Genomic DNA, 24,498 nt, shown 5'->3' with positions numbered 1-24,498 from the left:
AGGGCACACCTGGAGCCTCACAGGTTGTGGGGAGAGAAAGGCCTAGAGTTCTACTTTGATTGAGGCCAAGGGTGAGGGTCTAGGGTTTTGTGGGCTCTTTACTGAGTAAGAGTATTTAAAACACAAGAGTGGGAATTTAAATACAGGAAGAGGAAAAAATGGCCCAAATGGTCAGTTCTGAAAATCAACCAAGATCTCTAAAACAAAGGAGCCTCAGTGGGGAGAGGTAGCCTGGCTCTTCATCTAGTTGGAAGGCTGGAAACATGTTTGCTGGAGACCCCGTCTTGGAAGGGAATGCCTCATTGAAATGGAAGCCTTGACCAAGTCAGGCACTTGCATTAAAAACAAACACACAAAAACAAGCGTCAGGAGTCACACTCGAAGTCCCAAAGTGAACGCCAAAAAGCAAATGATTCTTTTCACACATGTGGAAAGAGGCACAGAAGATAGCTACCAGAGGGAGCCTGCAGACCAGAAGGAGAACCTGAAACAACACGGAACTTGACAAGAAGTCACGAACATTGCCCCATCTCTGCGCTTCTGTACCTCCAATTTTGTACACTGCGTGCCTGAGGGAGACATGCTTGAGGCATCTCAAAAGGTGTTCGCACACTGTAACAAGGTTAGAAAAGACGCCTTTCTCCAACATTGGTGTTAGCCTCTTCGGAACTTGTAGTGAGTCCCAGCAGGAGGAAGGGGGAAAAATGGGGCTTGGGAGGAGAGAGTGCCACAGAATTCAAAATGTGAATTGTCTAAGAAAACAGAATTTAGTGAATCTCCTTGACGTTCCTAGTTGACATTTTCTGTATCTAGCAGAATAGAGGCTTAGAATCAGTTAAACTGAGTTATAAAAAACAAAGAAATTATTTCATACACTTGGATCTGGGGCCATTAAATGTTTTACCTGAAATTCATCCAGTGATTCCCATCTCAGTTTCAGAATCATGTACTTGTTCCTTTTCCTTTGTGTACAGGTTCCTGTGTCCGAAGTGCAGCAAGTCAGTTGCCAAGGTGCTGAGGTTTAAAGTGGAGAAAAGGCGTGTTTGCAAGATAGCCAAGACAGGAGAACAAATCTCAGATCTGCTTCCTGGAAGGGGGAGGGCTTGAGATACGTATGGGATAAAGATGAGGTGTGGGGAGTGTGGTGAAAGGTGATTGGAGAGAAGAAAAAGGTGAAGTAATTGTTGTTCAGCCCAGATGCAACTAAGCTACAGGTTTCTTAATTGTATGCGTATTCAGAAAATCATAGTGTGGATATTATGTCAGAGGCTTGGGCCTTCTTTTTTTTTTAAATTTTATTTTATTTTTAAACTTCACAATATTGTATTGGTTTTTGCCAAATATTGAAATGAATCCACCACAGGTATACATGTGTTCCCCATCCTGAACCCTCCTTCCTCCTCCCTCCCCATACCATCCCTCTGGGTCGTCCCAGTGCACCAGCCCCAAGCATCCAGTATCGTGCATCGAACCTGGACTGGCAACTCGTTTCATACATGATATTTTACATGTTTCAATGCCATTCTTCCAAATCTTCCCACCCTCTACCTCTCCCACGAAGTCCATAAGACTGTTCTATACACCAGTGTCTCTTTTGCTGTCTCGTATACAGGGTTATTGTTACCATCTTTCTAAATTCCATATATATGTGTTAGTATACTGTATTGGTGTTTTTCTTTCTGGCTTACTTCACTCTGTATAATAGGTCCCACTGCTGGGTTTGGGTCTTCTGACATAAAAACCTTACAGAGTAGATCCTCATGTATGCCCATTGGGAGGGTTGGTGGTCTTAACCAGCTTGAGTTTGAACTAGACACAGCTGACTTCCTGGGAAAAATAAATAAATAACTTGGGCAAATATCTGATTGTTTAGGCTGTGTGATGCTCGGAGGACATGCAAGTTTTTATAAAAGCAGTTAAAGGGAGCTTGGTAAGTGAAAACAGGTTGTGGGCGTGGTGGAGCTAATTGATAATTATCCTCAGTTTCAACTCAATGGCTGCTCCAGAAGCAATGTCCTACAGGCTGTGATGCATCTCTAACTTCCCATGTAGAGGCTTCCTGTGTAGAGCCAATGCTTACTTGAGCAATCTTATTTGAGAAAAAGCTACGTGAGATGGACTAAGTCATTTGCCATTGTCGACAAAGCCCTTGTCTTCACTGATACATTTACAATGTCTTGTAATGTTCGTTTTTCCGATGGCAAAGGAATTCCCTAGCATTTAGCCATTTAAGTTTAAGAGAAAGGTAATTAAGAAATAATTTTCCTGTGGTGATGTCTGTGGTCTTATCAAATGAATCAGCTTCTAGCACAGCAGTAAAGTTTGCATCCAAACTGAACATGGTTTACAATAATGGAAGCAGATGGTTTACTGAGTTAGGGAATGAGAACTGATTATTGATTTGCTATCCTTGTAACAACATCAGTGAAGAGTGATAATGGACTGTACCACTTGGAACAGAGTAAATAGCCATTTTTATATTACTTGCTTTCTTGCAAATTGGCTACTAGCAGTGAGAGTAAAATATATGGCTGTCTAATATCTCAAAGCACTAAACAAATTGCACTAGAGGAATGCAATGAAGCACAGCGAAGAATTTGCTGATATTTATAACTTGAGCTCAGGCTGAAACGCCACATTAAAAAGTTCACAATTCTCCCTGTTTATTTTCCATAGTCATTTAGGTATTGCTTCGACAATTCTTAGTTCTGCAGATATTTCAGAATAATGCATAATTGTCTTTACCTCACAACACTGAAGTACTCAGGCTCTAATCAATTTGTCATTTCCATGACAAAATATAAGCTATTTTCTTGGCTTGTATTTCATGAAAAAGGAAAAGTATCCATAGCAAAATAATAAAGAAGAGGAATGTAGCTTTACAATGATTCTTGAATAAAGACTTTGCACTGATGTGAAGCGAAATTTGGATGTTTTGCTTTGTGTCTTTTATTTTATCAAGGCATTATTCCCACTGCTTCCTTGCATTCAACTGACATTTTGTCTGGGGAAGCTATCTAGATACAATTAACTTTGAATCACTTTTCCATCATTTGCTTTCTTCCCTTTGGAGGTGCTCTGAGTCTGCATACATTTTGCTATTGATTCTATTTTAAAATGGATGAGTTTGTGTGATACTTGACTATACAATCTATTAACACTTGCACTAAGACAAACAGATGTTTTCATGGTTGGCGTCTGCAGTGCACATATTTAGGAGAGTTATTTTTGAATTTGGGAAAATATTTTAGTCTTTAGCCAGAAGCTACTGCTGCTGCTGGTGCTAAGTCACTTCAGTCGTGTCCAACTCCATGCGACCCCATAGACGGCAGCCCACTAGGCTCCTCCATCTCTGGGATTCTCCAGGCAAGAATACTGGAGTGGGTTGCCATTTCCTTCTCCAATGCATGCATGCACGCTAAGTCGCCTCAGTCGTGTCTGACTCTGTGCGACCCTATGGACAGCAGCCGACCAGGCTCCTCCATCCACAGGATTCTCCAGGCAACAATATTGGAGTGGGCTGCCATTTCCCTCCCCATTAGCCAGAAGAGTGGATTCATATTCAAAAGTCAGTTTATCCCCAGGTGCAGTAGCTGTATCACTGTTCAGAAGAGGGTTCACAAATACCGTCATACCAGTGTGGCAGTCCACTTTGCATCCTCAAACAGAGAACCCTGTTGTTGGAGACAGTACCTGGATGCCCTTTCCCCTTTATTCCTCTTGAAGATCACTGAATTAATTAGTGGAAGTGGAATATGAAAAGTAGGATCTAAAGGCCATATCCCAGGGATAGCAAAGAACTTTTTCACTCTGATCTATTGGTGATAGCATTCTTGATTCTTCTGATGAAAAGGATTCTGAGGAAATATCTAGGCTTAGTGGGAAAGTATGGATGTGAGAGCTGGACCATAAAGAGGGCTGAATGCTGAAGAACTGATAATTTTGAATTGTGGTGCTGGAGAAGACTCTTGAGAGTCCCTTGGACTGTAAGGAGATCCAACCAGTCAAGCCTAAAGGAAATGAACCCTGAATATTCACTGGAAGAACTATAGCTGAAGCTGAAGCTCCAATACTTTGGCCACATGATTCAAAGAGAAGACTCACTGGAAAAGACCCTGATGCTGGGAAAGACTGTGAGCAGGAGGAGAAGGGGATGACGGAGGATGAGATGGCTGGATGGCATCACTCATGTCATATTTAATGGACATGAGTTTGAGCAAAGTCTGGGAGACAGTGAAGCACAAAGAAGCCTGGCGTGCTGCAGTCCACGGGGTCACAAAGAGTTGAACATGACTTAACCACTGAACAACGAAGTGAGAAAATAGTGTCCTATTGAATTGTGATATCTGCCTAGGCATAGAACATAGAGTAAAGTATATCACATGGTTCCCATGCTTATGACACATAAGTATTCCTTGCATTTGCTCTACGTTTCACAGCTTTTGGATCATTTTGATGTGTTACATTTTGAAGAGGAATCACATGTTCTCTTTTTATTCTTATTTATATTTTATTTGTTTTTAACATTTTAATTGATATATAGTTGATTTACAATGCTGTGTTAGTTTCTGGTGTACGGCAAAGTGATTCAGTTTTATAAATGCATATTCTTTTTAACATTCTTTTCCCTTATGATTTATTACAGGATATTGAATGTAGTTCCCTGTACTATATATAATAGGACTTTATTGTTTATCTAATTTATATATAATAGCTTGTATCTACTAATCCCAAACTCCTAACTTATTCTTCACTCATCCCCTTTCCACTTTGGTAACCATAAATTTGTTTTCTATATCTGTGAGTCTCTGTTTTGTAAATAAATTTATTTTTATCATAATTTAGATTTCACATATAAGTGATGTCATATGCTATTTCAACCATACATAGTAACTATTATTGAATTTGCAGCTATATTTTTATAGTAAAATCCAGAATTTTTTATAATAAAAATGTATCTACATAGGTACACTGATTTTATAAAAATTGTTTCTTTATATATTCAGTGATTTTCAACTGGAGGTGATTTTTCCCCTCAGTGAACATTTGGCAATATCTAGAGGCAATTTTTCAGAGAAGGCAATGGCACCCCACTCCAGTACTCTCGCCTGGAAAATCCCATGTGCAGAGGAGCCTGGTAGGCTACAGTCCATGGGGTCACAAAGAGTCGGACACAACTCAACGACTTCACTTTCACTTTTCACTTTCATGCATTGGAGAAGGAAATAGCAACCCACTCCAGTGTTCTTGCCTGTAGAATTCCAGGGACGGGGGAGCCTGATGGGCTGCCGTCTATGGGGTCCTCCAGTGTCGGACACGGCTGAAATGACTTAGCAGCAGCAGAGGCAATTTTGATTATCACAATCGGGACCAGAAAACTGCTTCCAGACACAATGAGTAGAGACAAGGATACTGCTAAATGCACAGGACAGCCACCCAAACAAAGAATTATCTTAGACTGAGAGACATTCTCTAGCTCATAGTATAAAGCACTTATCTCATACGTCACACATAAATATTTTACTGGTCTTCTACTTAACATAATTGAAGAGCACAATATTCTAAAATCATAGTCTAAATTATAAAATATATCCTTATATTCTTAAGGTATTAATAATCTTTATCACTAATATTTACCAAAATAGGCTAAATGCTGTGACATAAATGAAGGTTCAAAAAATGTTAAGGATGAAGTCATAGAATATTCTCTGACAACAGTCGAATTAAACAGTAAATCAGTAATAGATTAAAAAAAAGAAAATCTCCAAATGTTTAATATTAAAGCAAAATACTCTAAATTACCAAAGGATAAAAGAGAAAATCAAAAGGACTATTATAAAATATTTTGAAATGACTATAAAATAATGAAAATGTGACATATCATTATAAAGCAGTTCCTAGTGGGACATTTATAGATTTAAATATCTATTAGAAAAGAAGAGCAAATGAAAAATCAATAAGCATTTATCTCAAGAAGCGAAAACACAGGCACAAAATTCCCTGAATATTACAAATAAAATCCCAGCACATATAAAAAGGCAAACATATTATCACTAAGTGGGGTTTATTCCAAGAATGCAAGATTAGTTTAACATTTCATTATTTTAACAGTAAAAAATAGGGGTAAAAAGCATATGGCCATCTTAATATATGCAAAAATAAACCCTTTGAAAATAAAATTCAATACCCGTTTGTGAGCTTAAAAAATTGTTTTCTCAGTAAATTTGAGCCAGATGGGAAGTTCTTTCGGAGAAGGCAATGGCACCCCACTCCAGTACTCTTGCTGGGAAAATCTCATGAACGGAGGAGCCTGGTAGGCTGCAGTCCATGGGGTCGCTAGGAGTTGGACATGACTAAGCGACTTCACTTTCACTTTTCACTTTCACGCATTGGAGAAGGAAATGGCAACCCACTCCAGTGTTCTTGCCTGGAGAATCCCAGGGACAGGGGAGCCTGGTGGGCTGCCGTCTATGGGGTCGTACAGAGTCGGACACAACTGAAGCCACTTAGCAGCAGCAGCAGCAGGGAAGTTCTTTAATCTGACAAAGAATGTCTATGGAAAAAACCTACAGCTAATATCACACAATTAAAAAAAAAATTAGTGTGTCTTTCAACTTGAATTTGTGAACAAGTCAACAATGTTCCATCATTAAAATATCAAATCAAACTTGTCCTGAAGTTCTTGGTACCTAGCTTGCTGTTTTGTTCTTTGTTTTTTGGAGTGACGCTGTCTTGTTACTTCTCTCTCTTTTTACAAATGCTTTTTAGCTCTTAAAATAGGCTATATGGAGTACGTAAAAGAATGACTTACTTCATATAAGACAGTTAACACTGAAAACTATGACAATGATGAATGAAATTGAAGAAGACACAAATGGAAAGAACTCCACATTCATGAATTAGAATTAATATTATTAAAATATCCATACTATTCAAAGCCATCTATATATTTAAGTAAATACCTGTCAAAATTCCAATGGCATTTTTTTAACACAAATAAAAAAATTTATAAAATTTGTATGGAACCACAAAAGACTCTGAATGGCTAAAGCAATTCAGTGAAAGAAGCCCAAAGCTTGATACATCACACCTAATTTAAAGTGATATTACAAAAATGTAGTAATCAAAAGAATATATAACTGGTAAAAAAATAGACACATAGACCCATGGAACACAATTGAGAGCCCAGAAATAAATCTTTATGTATTTAATCAACTAATATTTGTCAGGGGAGCCAAGTCTGCTCAATCGTGAAAGGATATTCTCCTCATTAAGTGGTGTTAGAAAAACCAAATCATATGCAGAAAACTAAAACTGGATCTCTATTTTATACCACTCACAAAAATTAACTTGAAATTGATTAAACACTTCAATAAGAGACCTGAAACCATAAAAGTACTAGAAGAAAACACAGAGGCAAAACTTCTTGACATTGGTCTTGGCAATATATATATATATTTTGAATATAGCACACCAAGCACAATCAATAATAGCAAAAATAAATAAGTGGGTCAACTGCTACTTCATCAAACTAAAAATCTTCTTCATAGCAAAAGAAGCAATCAGAATTACCAAGCAACCTATGGAATTAAAAAAAAAAAATTGTAAACCATATATCTGAGAAGGGGTTGAGAATAGCCAAAATAGATAAGAAATTCATACAGCTCAATGGCAAGAAACAAAAGCATAAAACAATCTGACTGAAAAATGGCCAGAGAATCTAAACGGATACTTTTGCTGTTGTGGTCCACAAGATATCCAGTCTCAGGGGCTGTGAGCCACTGAAGGTCTTGTACTAGTTTCCTGTTGGTGTTGATTAGTTGCTAAGTCATATCTGACTGTTTTGTGTCTCTGTGGACTGTAGCCCATCAGGCTCCTCTGTCCATGGGATTTCCCGGATAATAGTGGAGTGGGTTGCCATTTCCTTCTCCACTGAACAGATACTTTTTGAGAGGAAGAAATACACATGATCCACAGGAACAAGAAAAGTCGTCCAATGTCACTAATCATACCATTTCTGTCCTTTATTGTGCCCATCTTTGCATGAAATGTTCCCTTGGTATCTCTAATTTTCCTGAAGAGATCTCTAGTCTTTCCCATTCTGTTGTTTTCCTCTATTTCTTTGCATTGATCACTGAGGAAGGCTTTCTTATCTCTTCTTGCTATTCTTTGGAACTCTGCATTCAGATGCTTATATCTTTCCTTTTCTCCTTTGATTTTTGCTTCTTTTCTTTTCACAGCTATTTGTAAGGCCTCCCCAGACAGCCATTTTGCCTTTTTGCATTTCTTTTCCATGGGGATGGTCTTGATCCCTGTCTCCTGTACAATGTCACGAACCTCATTCCATAGTTCATCAGGCACTCTATCTATCACATCTAAGCTCTTAAATCTATTTCTCACTTCCACTGTATAATCATAAGGGATTTGATTTAGGTCATACCTGAATGGTCTAGTGGTTTTCCCTACTTTCTTCAATTTAAGTCTGAATTTGGCAATAAGGAGTTCATGATCTGAGCCACAGTCAGATCCTGGTCTTGTTTTTGTTGACTTGGAAGGAAAGTTATGACCAACCTAGATAGCATAATCAAAAGCAGAGACATTACTTTGCCAACAAAGGTCCATCTAGTCAAGGCTATGGTTTTTCCTGTGGTCATGTATGGATGTGAGAGTTGGACTGTGAAGAAGGCTGAGCACTGAAGAATTGATGCTTTTGAACTGTGGTGTTGGAGAAGACTCTTGAGAGTCCCTTGGACTGCAAGGAGATCCAACCAGTCCATTCTGAAGGAGATCAGCCCTGGGATTTCTTTGGAAGGAATGATGCTAAAGCTGAAAGTCCAGTACTTTGGCCACCTCATGTGAAGAGTTGACTCATTGGAAAAGACTCTGATGCTGGGAGGGATTGGGGGCAGGAGGAGAAGGGGTTGACAGAGGATGAGATGGCTGGATGGCATCACTGACTCGATGGACGTGAGTCTGAGTGAACTCCGGGAGTTGGTGATGGACAGGGAGGCCTGGCATGCTGCAATTCATGGAGTCACAAAGAGTTGGACACGACTGAGCAATTGAACTGACTGTCACTAATCATCATGGAATTGCAAATCAAAACCTCAATGAGCTATCCTCTCATGCCTGTTAGTTAGAATGGCCTTTATCAAAAAGACAAAAGATAAAAAGTGTGGCAAAGATACACTTTGTGGAGAAAAGGGAATACTTGGGCACTGTTGGTGACAATATAAATTGGTGCAGCCACTATGGCAAACAGTATGGAGGTTTCTCAAAAAATTTGAAATAGAACTAACATGTTAATGATCCAGCAATCCCACTTCTGGGTATATGAAAGTGAAAGTCACTTAGTCGTGTCCAACAATTTTCGACCCCATAGCCTATACAGTCAAAGGAATTCTCCAGGCCAGAATACTGGAGTGAGTAGCCTAACTCCTCTAGGGGACCTTCTCAACCCAGGGATCGAACCCAGGTCTCCTGCACTGCAGGCAGATTCTTTACCAGCTGAGCCACCAGGGAAGCCCAAGGATTCTAGAGTGGGTAGCCTATCCCTTCTTCAGGAGATCTTCCCAACCCAGGAATCGAGCTGGAGTCTTCTGCATTTCAGGTGGATTCTTCACCAGCTGAGATACTACTGATAGCTAAATAAAATGAAAATGGTATCAGAGATATTTACCTTCATGTTTATTGCAGTTTATTTACAGTAGTCAAGATATGGAAACAACCCAAATGTCTATCTATAGACAATAGATAAAGAAGATGTGAGATATATACTTAAATATCTACATATAAAGTTGACCCTCGAACAACATGGGTTTGAACTGCATGGGTCCACTTATAAGCAGATTTTTTTTTCAATAAATACATACTACAGTACCACACAATACACACTTGGTTGAGTCTGTAGATGTACAATAGAACTGCAGATAAGGAAGCTGACTATAAACTTACACTGAGATTTTTGACTGCTAGAGGGCTTGGTGGTGGTGGTTTAGTCACTAAGTCATGCCCAACTCTTGTGACCCCATGGACAGAGGAGCCTGACAGGCTACAGTCCATGGGATTCTCTAGGCAAGAATACTGGAGTGGGTTGTCATGCTTGGTACCCCAAAACAATAATATTTCTAATTGTTCAAAGGTCAACTGTATATACTGAGCACAACTGAATATTATCAAGTCATGAGAAAGAAGGAAATTCTGCATTTTGCAACAACACAGATGAACCTTGAGGTCATTGTGCTAAATGAAATGTCAAATATAAAAAGACAGATATTGTATGATCTCACTTATATATGGAATCAAAGAAGACAAACTCACAGAAAGAGTGAGTAAAATGGTAGTTTCCAGGGGCTGGAAGGTGAGGGAAATGAGGAAACATTCATCAATGGGTATATACACTTGAAGGTATAAGATGAAATGACACTGAAACATGTATAATATCATATAAGAAACAAATCACCAGTCCAGGTTTGATGCAGGATACAGAACGCTTGGGGCCGGTGCACTGGGATGACCCAGAGGGATGGTATGGGGAGGGAGGTGGGAGGGGGGTTCAGAATTGGGAACACATGTACACACACCCGTGGCAGATTCATGTTGATGTATGGCAAAACCAATACAATATTGTATAGTAATTAGCCTCTAATTAAAATAAATAAATTTAAATTAAAAAAGAGATGAAAAATTCTGAAGAGCTCATGTGCAGTATAGTGATCATAGTTAACCATACTGTACTACATAGTTGGAATTACTAAGAGAATGGATCTTAATTATTCTTACTACAAAAAATAAATGGCAACCATGTGAGGCAATAGAAATGTTAACCAACACTACCATGGGAATAATTTCTCAATATCAATAATAAGTGTATCAAATAACACATTGTACACCTTACACACTATTACATGTCAATTAAATCTCAATAAAACTGGGGGGAAACTTATTTCCAATTTTAATTTTTTCATGGAAATAAAACATGTTTAATAAAATGTATCTCCATGAATAAATTCCTGAGAAGTCCCCTTATTTGAAACAACTCAAGATGCTTGGTGCTATGTGCCAACTCAGAAAAGAGAGAAATAGTAACAAAGAAACACCTTGCAAATGCATTTAGGAGAAATAGCAAAAGGCTTTGACAGTGATCAGATTGCAAGCTTGTCCTATATTTTCCCATCAATTGTTGATCCTGGAATGCAAAAATTAAGAAAAGCCAATCTTTTAATTAAGAACCATTGAAAAATTCATTCCTTGTATTAAGGTCTTTATCCTGTTTCATCTAATCTCTGTGGGATCTGTAAGACACAATAATAATATTACCTTACAGGAATTGAAACTAAGAGCCTGGAAGATTAAAGTAGTAGTTGGAATTTCACAGATAACTAGGGCTTGAGAAGAGCCATACAGTCTAGGCTTTAGGGATACAGACTTTGGGAACTATTCATATCTGGGCTTAAATCTATTTTCAATACTTCATCTGACTGATTATGAATAGTTATTAACCTTTCTGAGCCAGTTTCCTTTTCTTCTCCAGAAAGCTTTGTAGAGAGGCTAATTACTGTCCTAGTCACGTTTCTTTCAGTGTAACTCAAAACTCAGAAACAGTGTCTCTGTCCTAAGTATTTGTATCAGTGTACTGTGATCATGGTCATAGCTGACATGATTGTATGAGAATCATTTCCAAAAGTTCATGCTTAAAGAAGGCACTAGAGGGCACCTGGCAGTTGTGGCAAATCCAGGGAGGCAGAACTGATAAAAGAGGATGCTATGTCTGTAGATCATTTACAAATGATGTTAAAAATGACAAAAATTTACTTTTTATTATGTCTATTTACCAGGCATCCTAAAGAAAGTCAAAGTCAGTGAAAAAAAAAAAAATATTCCTTTTTGTTGCAACAAACTGCTCCCACCAAATCCTTGACACCTAACTTTGGTACATCACTACCCAACAGGCAGATACACACATATTCATTGTGGGTATTCTCTGGATTGTGCATATTGACAATACACAGGCAACATCTCAAACATGTTGAAATGGACATAATCTTCACTGGCATTGTCACTTACCCTTGCTGTCTCTTCTCAAAATTCACTGGAGATGAGGACTCTCAGCTCACTAGGGGTAAGTCCTGGGACAGGTGATGAGGTATGCAGAAACTGTGGTGAATTTTTCATCTGGAAAAATCAGAATTCTGAATTAGAGAAGAAATGTTACTGTTATCAGAAAAAATGGTAGTGGGATCAAATTCTCATTGATGAAAAAGAAACACATTATATTCATTGGTAAAATAGTAAGAATGATAGCTGACTATTCATCAGAAATAACATAAAAGAGAAAAAAAAAACTATGAAATGACATCTTCATCCTTAAAGTGCTAACAAAATAGCAAAAAAACTCTGTAAACCTGAAATCCTATATTTAGCTACTTACACTGCAAATTGTTCAGGGAAATAAAATATTCATTGGTACAGTATTTGCAACTACTCTGTAGAGTAGAGCTGTGTAATTGTGTTATGTGTGAGTGTATTCTTTAGGTTAAAGGTAAATAAAACTATATGGAAACACTACATATAGGAATTCATATAAAGGTAAATATAAAATGTAAATAATGTATAAATTTGTGTAAACATAAAAATTTATATGGAATACATTTGTATATAAAGTAAATATATATTTTCATGTCACTGAAATAATTGACCACTTAAAGTAAAAATAGGAACAATATAAAATAGGGTTCATAGCTTGTGCAGCTATGAACATCAACAACCTCAGATATGTGGATGACACCACTCTAATGGCAGGTAGCTAAGAGGAACTAAAGAGCCTCTTGATGAGGGTGAAGGAGGAGAGTGAAAGAGCCAGCTTAAGACTAAATATTAGAAAATACTAAGATCATGGCATCCAGTCCCATTAATGCATGGCGAATAGAAGGGGAAAAGTGGAAGTAGCGACAGATTTCCTCTTCTTGGGCTCCGAAATCACTGTGGATGGCGACTGCAGCCATGAAATCAGAAGACAATTGCTTCTTGGCAGGAAAGCGATGACAAAACTAGACTGTGTTGAAAAGCAGAGACGTTGCTCTGCCAACAAAGGTCCGCATAGTCAAGGCTATGGTCTTCCCAGTGGTCACGTATGGTGTTGAGAGCTGGATCGTAAAGAAGGCAGAATGCCAAAGAATTAATGCCTTTGAACTGTGGTACTGAAGACTCTTGAGAGTCTTCAAGTCTCTCAAGACTGTACCAAGTCTCCAAGAGTCCCTTGGACAGCAAGGAGATCAAGTCAGTCAATCTTAAGGCAGATCAAGCCTGAATATTCACTGGAAGGACTAATGCTGAAGCTGAAGCCCCAGTATTTTGGTCATGTGATGTGAACAGACGACTCATTGGAAAAGTCCCTGATGTTGGGAAATATTGAGGGCAGAAGGAGAAGAGGGCGTCAGAGGGTGAGATGGCTGAAGGGCATCACCAGTGCAATGAACATGAACTTGGGCAAACTCTGGGTGATGGTAAGGGACAAGGAGGTCTGGCATGCTGCAGTCCATGGGGTTGCAGAGTCAGACACAGCTGGGTGACTGAACAACAAGTTTGTATAGATGTATGGCAACACAAGCACAAAAGACTAAAGTGACGAAATGGAAGGGTGCTGTTTTAAGCATCTCATATTACATGCAAAATGGTATAATCTTTTCTGAAATTAGATTGTAGTCAATAAATATACATATTTTAAGCTCTGGAGCAACTTAAAATAAAGCAAGTATGACCAATAACCCAATAGAGAAGATAACATAGGATATCAAAATAGGCTTTAATGAAAAAAAAGCCAAGAGTGAACAAAGTCAAAAGAGATGCAAAGATATAACAATATAACATAAATCCAACAATATCAATAATTACATTAAGTGTAAATGAACAATTGAAAGGCAGAGACAGACTTAATATAATTCTTTGAAGATGGGATGAAAGCAAATCAGCCTACTCTCACTACTTCCATTCAACATTATGCTGAATAGAAGTTAACTGGAGGGTCTAGTCAGCACAGTAATGTGGATTGGGAAGGAACAAATAAAGTTATAATTTTTTACAGGCAAAGGATCATTTATGTAGAAAATCTCAGTTATCTACCAAATATCTCTACTTAAGCTAACGAATGAATTTAGCAATATTGTAGGAGACAGGGTGGGCTTCATTGTCATATAATCTATGCAATTGCACTAGGTCCCATGCTCCGAGATGCCCTATATTTGGTTTAATGCGCTGGTGTCACTATCCTCAACTTTTAACAAAGAACTCCATAATTTTATTTTGCACATAGCCCTACAAATTATGTACCAAGTCCTGGCAGGAGACAAGGCTGAATATAGGCAATCTATTGAGCTCCTCAATACCACACCACCACCACCAACAACAACAAATGGAAAACAAAATAAAGTTGCAACAAATTAAAAATAAACTAACTACAAAATACATGTGAGGCAGTGAAATATTAATGTATAAAGCAGTATAAATTAAATAGGACCTAAACAAATGGAGTGGTATATAATTTTGATGGATTGTGAGTCTCAGTATTTTATTTTTTAATTTATTTTAATTGGAGGCTAATTGCAATATTGTAGTGGTTTTGCCATACACTGACATGAATCAGCCATGGGTGTACATGTGTTCCCCATCCTGAACCCCTCTTCCACCTCCCTCCCCATCCCATCCCTCAGGGCCATCCCAGTGCACCACCCCTGAGTGCCCTGTCTCATGCACCAAACTCGGACTGGCGATCTGTTTCACATATGATAATATACATGTTTCAATGCTATTCTCTCAAAGCATCCCACCCTCACCTTCTCCCACAGAGTCCAAAAGTCTGTTCTTTACATCTGTGTCTGTTTTGCTGTCTCGCACATAGGGTCATCATTACCATCTTTCTAAATTCCATGTATATGCATTAATATACTGTATTGGTGTTTTTCTTTCTGGCTTACTTCACTCTGTATAATAGGCTCCAGTTTCATCCACCTCATTAGAACTGATTCAAATGCATTCTTTTTATTTATTTTTTATTTTTTTAAAATTTTATTTTATTTTTAAACTTTACATAATTGTATTAGTTTTTCCAAATATCAAAATGAATCCGCCACAGGTATACATGTGTTCCCCATCCTGAACCTTCCTCCCTCTTCCCTCCCCATTCCATCCCTCTGGGTCGTCCCAGTGCACCAGCCCCAAGCATCTAGTATCGTGCATCAAACCTGGACTGGCAACTCGTTTCATACATGATGTTTTACATGTTTCAATGCCATTCTCCCAAATCTTCCCACCCTCTCCCTCTCTCTCAGAGTCCATAAGACTGTTCTATACATCAGTGTCTCTTTTGCTGTCTCGTACACAGGGTTATTGTTACCATCTTTTTAAATTCCGTATATATGCGTTAGTATACTGTATTGGTGTTTTTCTTTCTGGCTTACTTCACTCTGTATAATAGGCTCCAGTTTCATCCACCTCATTAGAACTGATTCAAATGTATTCTTTTTAATGGCTGAGTAATACTCCATTGTGTATATGTACCACAGCTTTCTTATCCATTCATCTGCTGATGGACATCTAGGTTGCTTCCATGTCCTGGCTATTATAAACAGTGCTGCGATGAACATTGGGGTACTCGTGTCTCTTTCCCTTCTGGTTTCCTCAGTGTGTATGCCCAGCAGTGAGATTGCTGGATCATAAGGCAGTTCTATTTCCAGTTTTTTAAGGCATCTCCACACTGTTCTCCATAGTGGCTGTACTAGTTTGCATTCCCACCAACAGTGTAAGAGGGTTCCCTTTTCTCCACACCCTCTCCAGCACTTATTACTTGTAGACTTTTGGATCGCAGCCATTCTGACTGGTGTGAAATGGTACCTCATAGTAGTTTTGATTTGCATTTCTCTGATAATGAGTGATGTTGAGCATCTTTTCATGTGTTTGTAAGCCATCTGTATGTCTTCTTTGGAGAAATGTCTATTTAGTTCTTTGGCCCATTTTTTGATTGGGTCATTTATTTTTCTGGAGTTGAGCTGTAGGAGTTGCTTGTATATTCTCGAGATTAGTTGTTTGTCAGTTGCTTCATTTGCTATTATCTTCTCCCATTCTGAAGGCTGTCTTTTCACCTTGCCAATAGTTTCCTTTGATGTGCAGAAGCTTTTAAGGTTAATTAGGTCCCATTTGTTTATTTTTGCTTTTATTTCCAATATTCTGGGAGGTGGGTCATAGAGGATCCTGCTGTGATGTATGTCAAAGAGTGTTTTGCCTATGTTCTCCTCTAGGAGTTTTATAGTTTCTGGTCTTACATTCAGATCTTTAATCCATTTTGAGTTTATTTTTGTGTATGGTGTTAGAAAGTGTTCTAGTTTCATTCTTTTACAAGTGGTTGACCAGTTTTCCCAGCACCACTTGTTAAAGAGATTGTCTTTAATCCATTGTATATTCTTGCCTCCTTTGTCAAAGATAAGGTGTCCATATGTGCGTGGATTTATCTCTGGGCTTTCTATTTTGTTCCATTGATCTATATTTCTGTCTTTGTGCCAGTACCATACTGTCTTGATGACTGTGGCTTTGTAGTAGAGCCTGAAGTCAGGTAGGTTGATTCCTCCAGTTCCATTCTTCTTTCTCAAGTTCGCTTTGGCTATTCGAGGTTTTTTGTATTTCCATACAAATTGTGAAATTATTTGTTCTAGCTCTGTGAAGAATACTGTTGGTAGCTTGATAGGGATTGCATTGAATCTATAGATTGCTTTGGGTAGTATACTCATTTTCACTATATTGATTCTTCCAATCCATGAACATGGTATATTTTTCTATCTGTTAGTGTCCTCTTTGATTTCTTTCACCAGTGTTTTATAGTTTTCTATATATAGGTCTTTAGTTTCTTTAGGTAGATATATTCCTAAGTATTTTATTCTTTCCGTTGCAATGGTTAATGGAATTGTTTCCTTAATTTCTCTTTCTGTTTTCTCATTATTAGTGTATAGGAATGCAAGGGATTTCTGTGTGTTGATTTTATATCCTGCAACTTTACTATAGTCATTGATTAGTTCTAGTAATTTTCTGCTGGAGTCTTTAGGGTTTTCTATGTAGAGGATCATGTCATCTGCAAACAGTGAGAGCTTTACTTCTTCTTTTCCAATTTGGATTCCTTTTATTTCTTTTTCTGCTCTGATTGCTGTGGCCAAAACTTCCAAAACTATGTTGAATAGTAGTGGTGAAAGTGGGCACCCTTGTCTTGTTCCTGACTTTAGAGGAAATGCTTTCAATTTTTCACCATTGAGGATAATGTTTGCTGTGGGTTTGTCATATATAGCTTTTATTATGTTGAGGTATGTTCCTTCTATTCCTGCTTTCTGGAGAGTTTTTATCAGAAATGGATGTTGAATTTTGTCAAAGGTTTTCTCTGCATCTATTGAGATAATCATATGGTTTTTATTTTTCAATTTGTTAATGTGGTGTATTACATTGATTGATTTGCGGATATTGAAGAATCCTTGCATCCCTGGGATAAAGCCCACTTGGTCATGGTGTATGATCTTTTTAATGTGTTGTTGGATTCTGATTGCTAGAATTTTGTTAAGGATTTTTGCATCTATGTTCATCAGTGATATTGGCCTGTAGTTTTCTTTTTTTGTGGGATCTTTGTCAGGTTTTGGTATTAGGGTGATGGTGGCCTCATAGAATGAGTTTGGAAGTTTACCATCCTCTGCAATTTTCTGGAAGAGTTTGAGCAGGATAGGTGTTAGCTCTTCTCTCAATTTTTGGTAGAATTCAGCTGTGAAGCCATCTGGACCTGGGCTTTTGTTTGCTGGAAGATTTTTGATTACAGTTTCAATTTCCATGCTTGTGATGGGTCTGTTAAGATTTTCTATTTCTTCCTGATCGAGTTTTGGAAAGTTGTACTTTTCTAAGAATTTGTCCATTTCTTCCACGTTGTCCATTTTATTGGCATATAATTGTTGATAGTACTCTCTTATGATCCTTTGTATTTCTGTGTTGTCTGTTGTGATCTCTCCATTTTCATTTCTAATTTTATTGATTTGATTTTTCTCCCTTTGTTTCTTGATGAGTCTGGCTAATGGTTTGTCAATTTTATTTATCCTTTCAAAGAACCAGCTTTTGGTTTTGTTGATTTTTGCTATGATCTCTTTTGTTTCTTTTGCATTTATTTCTGCTCTAACTTTTAAGATTTCTTTCCTTCTACTAACCCTGGGGTTCTTCATTTCTTCCTTTTCTAGTTGCTTTAGGTGTAGAGTTAGGTTATTTATTTGACTTTTTTCTTGTTTCTTGAGGTGTGCCTGTATTGCTATGAACTTTCCCCTTAGGACTGCTTTTACCGTGTCCCACAGGTTTTGGGTTGTTGTGTTTTCATTTTCATTCGTTTCTATGCAAATTTTGATTTCTTTTTTGATTTCTTCTGTGATTTGTTGGTTATTCAGCAGCGTGTTGTTCAGCCTCCATATGTTGGAATTTTTAATAGTTTTTCTCCTGTAATTGTGATCTAATCTTACTGCATTGTGGTCAGAAAAGATGCTTGGAATGATTTCTATTTTTTTGAATTTACCAAGGCTAGCTTTATGGCCCAGGATGTGATCTATCCTGGAGAAGGTTCCATGTGCGCTTGAGAAAAAGGTGAAATTCATTGTTTTGGGGTGAAATGTCCTATAAATATCAATTAGGTCTAACTGGTCTATTGTATCATTTAAAGTTTGTGTTTCCATGTTAATTTTCTGTTTAGTTGATCTATCCATAGGTGTGAGTGGGGTATTAAAGTCTCCCACTATTATTGTGTTATTGTTAATTTCTCCTTTCATACTTGTTAGCATTTGTCTTACATACTGCGGTGCTCCTGTGTTGGGTGCATATATATTTATAATTGTTATATCTTCTTCTTGGATTGATCCTTTGATCATAATGTAGTGACCATCTTTGTCTCTTTTCACAGTCTTTGTTTTAAAGTCTATTTTATCTGATATGAGTATTGCTACTCCTGGTTTCTTTTGGTCCCTATTTGCATGGAAAATCTTTTTCCAGCCCTTCACTTTCAGTCTGTATGTGTCCCCTGTTTTGAGGTAGGTCTCTTGTAGACAACATATGTAGGGGTCTTGTTTTTGTATCCATTCAGCCAGTCTTTGTCTTTTGGTTGGGGCATGCAACCCATTTACGTTCAAGGTAATTACTGATAAGTATGATCCCGTTGCCATTTACTTTAGTGTGTTGGGTTTGAATTTATACACTGTTTTTGTGTTTCCTGTCTAGCGAATATCCTTTAGTATTTGTTGGAGAGCTGGTTTGGTGGTGCAGAATTCTCTCAGCTTTTGCTTGTCTGAAAAGCTTTTGATTTCTCCTTCATACTTGAATGAGATCCTTGCTGGGTACAATAATCTGGGCTGTAGGTTATTTTCTTTCATCATTTTAAGTATGTCTTGCCATTCCCTCCTGGCTTGAAGAGTTTCTATTGAAAGATCAGCTGTTATCCTTATGGGTATTCCCTTGTGTGTTATTTGTTGTTTTTCCCTTGCTGCTTTTAATATTTGTTCTTTGTGTTTTATCTTTGTTAATTTGATTAATATATGTCTTGGGGTGTTTTGCCTTGGGTTTATCCTGTTTGGGACTCTCTGGGTTTCTTGGACTTGGGTGATTATTTCCTTCCCCATTTTAGGGAAGTTTTCAACCATTATCTCCTCAAGTATTTTCTCATGGTCTTTCTTTCTGTCTTCTTCTTCTGGGACCCCTATGATTAGAATGTTGTAGCATTTAATATTGTCCTGGAGGTCTCTGAGATTGTCCTCATTTCTTTTAATTCGTTTTTCTTTTATCCTCTCTGATTCATTTATTTCTACCATTCTATCTTCTAATTCACTAATCCTGTCTTCTGTTTCTGTTATTCTACTATTTGTTGCCTCCAGAGTGTTTTTAATTTCACTTATTGCATTATTCATTATATATTGACTCTTTTTTATTTCTTCTAAGTCCTTGTTAAACCTTTCTTGCATCTTCTCAATCCTTGCCTCCAGGCTATTTATCTGTGATTCCATTTTAATTTCAAGATTTTGGATCAATTTCACTATCATTCGGAATTCTTTATCAGGTAGATTCCCTATCTCTTCCTCTTTTGTTTGGTTTGGTGGGCACTTATCCTGTTCCTTTATCTGCTGGCTATTCCTCTGTCTCTTCATCTTGTTTAAATTGCTGTGTTTAGGGTGTCCTTTCTGTATTCTGGCAGTTTGTGGAGTTCTCTTTATTGTGGCATTTCCTCACTGTGTGTGGGTTTGTACAGGTGGCTTGTTAAGGTTTCCTGGTTAGGGAAGCTTGTGTCGATGTTCTGGTGGATGGAGCTGTATTTCTTCTCTGGAGTGTAATGAAATGTCCAGTAATGAGTTATGAGATGTCTATGGTTTTGGGGTGACTTTGGGCAGCCTGTATCTTGAAGCTCAGGGCTGTGTTCGTTTGTTGCTGGAGAATTTGCTTGGTATGTCTTGTCCTGGAACTTGTTGGCCCTTGTGTGGTGCTTGGTTTCAGTGTCGGTATGGAGGCGTTTGATGAGCTCCTGTCAATTAATGTTCCTTGGAGTCAGGAGTTCCCTGGAGTCAGGGTTTGGACTTAAGCCTCCTACTTCCAGTTATCGGTCTTATTTTTACAGTAGTTTCGAAACTTCTCCTTCTATACAGCACCATTGATAAAACATCTACGTTAAAGATGAAAAGTTTCTCTACTGTGAGGGTCACTCAGAGAGGTTCACAGTGTTACATGGAAAAGAGAAGAGAAGAGGGAGGAGGGAGTTAGAGGTGACCCAAATGAGATGAGGTGGAATCAATAGTGGAGAGAGTGGGCTAGCCAGTAGTCACTTCCTTATGTGCACTCCACAACTGGACCGCTCAGAGATGTTCACGGAGTTATACAGAGAAGAGAAGAAGGAGGCAGGAGACAGAGGTGGCCAGAAGGATAAAAGGGGGAAATGAAAAGGAGGGAGGCAGATCCAGCCAGTAATCAGTTCCCTAAGTGTTCTCCACCGTCTGGAACACACAGAAATTCACAGAGTTGGGTAGAGTAGAGAGGGGTTAGGGAGGAGATACAGGCGACCTGGTGGAGAAAACGGCGAGTCCAAAGGGAGAGAGAGCAGTCAAGCCAGTAATCTCGTTCCCTAGTGAAAAATGGGTCCTGAAGATTGGGTTCTTAAAGGTACAAAATTGGTAACAAATACATAAAAGCAAAAATTAAAAATCTAGAGTAGAGTTTGGAATTTCAAAAATACGATGTTAAAGAAAAGAAGAATGAAAAGAAAGAGAGAAAAAATGAACAAAGAAAAACCAACAAGGTCGCGAAAATTATAAAGAAACTACAGGTACAAAATTGATAACTAATATCAAAAAGCAAAAGTTAAAAATCTAGAGTAGAGTTTGGAATTTCAAAAATACAATGTTAAAAAAAAGAAGAAGAAAAATAAAGAGAGAAAACAAACAAATCAACAAAAACAATGTCACAAAAATCATAAAGAAAATACAGGTACAAAATTGATATCAAATACCAAAAAGCATAAATTAAAAATCTTGAGTAGAGTTTGGAATTGCAGATATACAATGTTATACAAAAGAAGACGAGAAAGAAACAGAGGGAAAAAAAAGTCACAGAAATTATGAAAAAAGCTATAGGTACAAAATTGATAACATATACCAAAAGGCTAAAATTAAAAATCTAGAGTAGAGTTTGGAATTTCAAAAATACAATGTTAAAGAAAAGAAGAAAAAGAAAAAAGAAAACAAAACAAAACAAAACACGGTCAAAAAATTATAAAATATATATATGAAGTTTGCTGAAGAAGAAAAAAATAGGGTCTTTTTTTTTTTTTTTTTTGCAAAGTAATAGTTATAAAAGTGAAAATTAAAGGACAATAGAGGACTTAAAAAATTTTTTTTAAAAAATTAAAAAAAAGATAAAAAAAGAAAGAAAGATTGATCGCAAAAATAGTAAAAATATATCTAGGTCTTTCTCTGGTTTTGTTGTGAGTATTGTGGGTTCAGTTCATTTTTGGCTAGTTCCTTGGTCTGACTTATATTTCTCAAGATCTATAGGCCCCTTCCTATGTAGTCCGTAGTAACCACAGGGTTTTAATCTATGGCCTGTAGCTTCCAAGGCGTTTCCCTCTGTTATAGCTTCTTCTGTTTGCTGGTCTCTTCAGTGTCTGGTTTCCGCCCTGACACAAAGGGGACGGTGGAGGACACTATTTTTTTTTTTTTTTTTTAGGCTCACTTGTTCAGCCGCGCTGTGGGGAGGGAGGGAGGGATGCTGCAAACAGATAACACTGGCATGCGCTCGCAGTGCCTCACCCACACTGGGTCTGTCCCCGCTCACGGCGCGTGTAGCCTCCCTGCCCACACTGCTCGGGCTCTAGGTTGTTCCGCAGGGAACAATCAGAGGCCGGCCCTGGGCTGAGCTCCCAGGTCCAAGCCGCTCAGGTTCAGGCACTCGGGTAGTCCCTGGGCTGAGCTCCCAGGTCCAAGCCGCTCAGGTTCAGGCACTCGGGTAGTCCTCAGAGGCGCAGACTCGGTTGGGCCTGCGTTTTGTGCTCTTTCCAGATCCGAGCAGCTCAGGTGATGTGTTTGGCGGGCGCCAATGCTGCGACTTATCGCCTCCCCGCCACTCGGTTATCTGGGTGTAAAACCGGCGTACCTTCTCAGGCAGATGTTGACCGCCCAGACCCCCAAGAAGTTTTAGTTAGCAAAGAAGCCTGCTTACAGTTTTATAGATAGTGTCTCTCTGGGGCTGCGATTGCCCCCTTACGGCTCTGGCTGCCTGTCACCGGAGGGGGAAGGTCTGCAGCCGGCTATCTCTGTTCAGTCCTTTGTTCTGTGCGCGGGCCTGGCGGTGTCTTAGGTTAGGGCTGGCTTTTCGCATGGTAGATATCCCACAGTCTGGTTTGCTAGCCCAAATTATTTTGCTCAGATAGCGCTCAGGACATTCGGGCCGATTCTTACTCTAAGGGACACAGCCCGCGCCGCGCTTCCCTGCCCAGCCCCCGCTTGCTAATGCCGTGTGCAGGCGTCTGTGCTGCTTCTCCGCTAATGGCGTGTGCAGGCGTCTGCATTGCTTCTCCGCTGGGGGAGTTACCGTAGGGCTCACAATCTGCGATTTTTAATTGTTTATTTATTTTTTTTTCTCCCTTTTATGTTGCCCTCTGTGCTTCCAAAGCTCGGCACAGATTCGGCAGTGAGAAGGTTTCCTGGTGTTTGGAAACTTCTCTCTTTTTAAGACTCCCTTCCCTGGATGGAACTCCGTCCCTCCCTCTTTTGTCTCTTTTTTTGTCTTTTATATTTTTTCCTTCCTCCTTTCGAAGAGTTGGGTTGCTTTTCTGGGTGCCTGATGTCCTCTGCCGGCATTCAGAAGTTGTTTTGTGGAATTTACTCGACGTTTAAATGCTCTTTTGATGAATTTGTGGGGGAGAAAGTGTTCTCCCCGTCCTACTCCTCCGCCATCTTGGCTCCTCCTCTCCAAATGCATTCTTTTTAATAGCTGAGTGATATTCCATTGTGTACCACAGCTTTCTTATCTATTCATCTGCTGATGGCCATCTAGGTTGCTTCCATGTCCTGGCTATTGTAAACAGTGTTCTGGTTTCCTTGGTGTGCATGCCCATCAGTGGGATTGCTGGGTCGTATGGCAGTTCTATTTCCAGTTTTTTAAGGAATCACCACACTGTTCTCCACAGTGGCTGTACTAGTTTGCATGAAATGACCTGTGTGTGAATGCATGCATGCATTCATGCTCAGTCATGTATGACTGTCTGCAACCCCATGAACCATAGCCAGCCAGGCTCCTCTGACCATGGAATTTTCCAGGCAGGACTACTAGAGTATGTTACCATTTCCAACTCCAGGCAAATGACCTGTAGATTTACTATAATCCCAATCAAAATAGCTTCAGGTTTTACTTATTGTAAAAGTTAGCAAATTTATTCTAAAATATCATATGATATCAATTATAATACAATCTAATGAAATATAAATAAACTTATATGCAAAACAGAAATAGACCCAAAGACATAGAAAACAAAATACTGTTACCAAAGGGGAAAGGGACAAAGGATACATTAGGACTTTGGTTTTAACATATACACGCTATGCTTTGCCATGCTGTGCTTAGTTGCCCAGTTGTGTTCGACTCTTTGCAACCCCATGGACTGTAGCCTGCCAGCCCCTCTGTCCATGGGGATTCTTCAGGCAAGAATACTGGAGTGGGTTGCCATGCCCTTCTCCAGAGGATCTTCCCAACCCAGGTATTGAACCCAGGTCTCCTGCGTTGCAGACAGATTCTCCACCATCTGGGCCACCAGGGAAACCCATACACACTCAGTTCAGTTCAGTCACTCAGTCGTGTCTGACTCTTTGTGACCCCATGGACTGAAACATGCCAGGCCTCCCTGTCTATCACCAACTCCCAGAGCTTGCTCAAACTCATGTCCATCGAGGTAGTGATGTCATCCACCAT

General features: G+C 38.8%; 1 long non-coding RNA gene across 1 annotated transcript in view; it reads right to left on the bottom strand.

Annotated features, from left to right (window-relative positions):
* Window positions 1–207: 207 nt before the first annotated feature.
* LOC123333779 overlaps window positions 208–24,498 on the bottom strand; it is a 34,822-nt gene continuing 10,531 nt past the window's right edge. The window contains exons 2-5 of the long non-coding RNA XR_006551331.2: window positions 12,067–12,174; window positions 11,100–11,188; window positions 905–1,014; window positions 208–332 (exon numbers count right to left, since the gene is read on the bottom strand). This is a non-coding gene — a long non-coding RNA (uncharacterized LOC123333779). The remainder of the gene's footprint in view (window positions 333–904; window positions 1,015–11,099; window positions 11,189–12,066; window positions 12,175–24,498) is intronic.

The sequence above is a fragment of the Bubalus bubalis genome, chromosome 5, assembly GCF_019923935.1.
Source record: "Bubalus bubalis isolate 160015118507 breed Murrah chromosome 5, NDDB_SH_1, whole genome shotgun sequence".
Lineage (NCBI taxonomy): Eukaryota > Metazoa > Chordata > Mammalia > Artiodactyla > Bovidae > Bubalus > Bubalus bubalis.
This window is presented reverse-complemented; position numbering and strand designations above follow the sequence as displayed.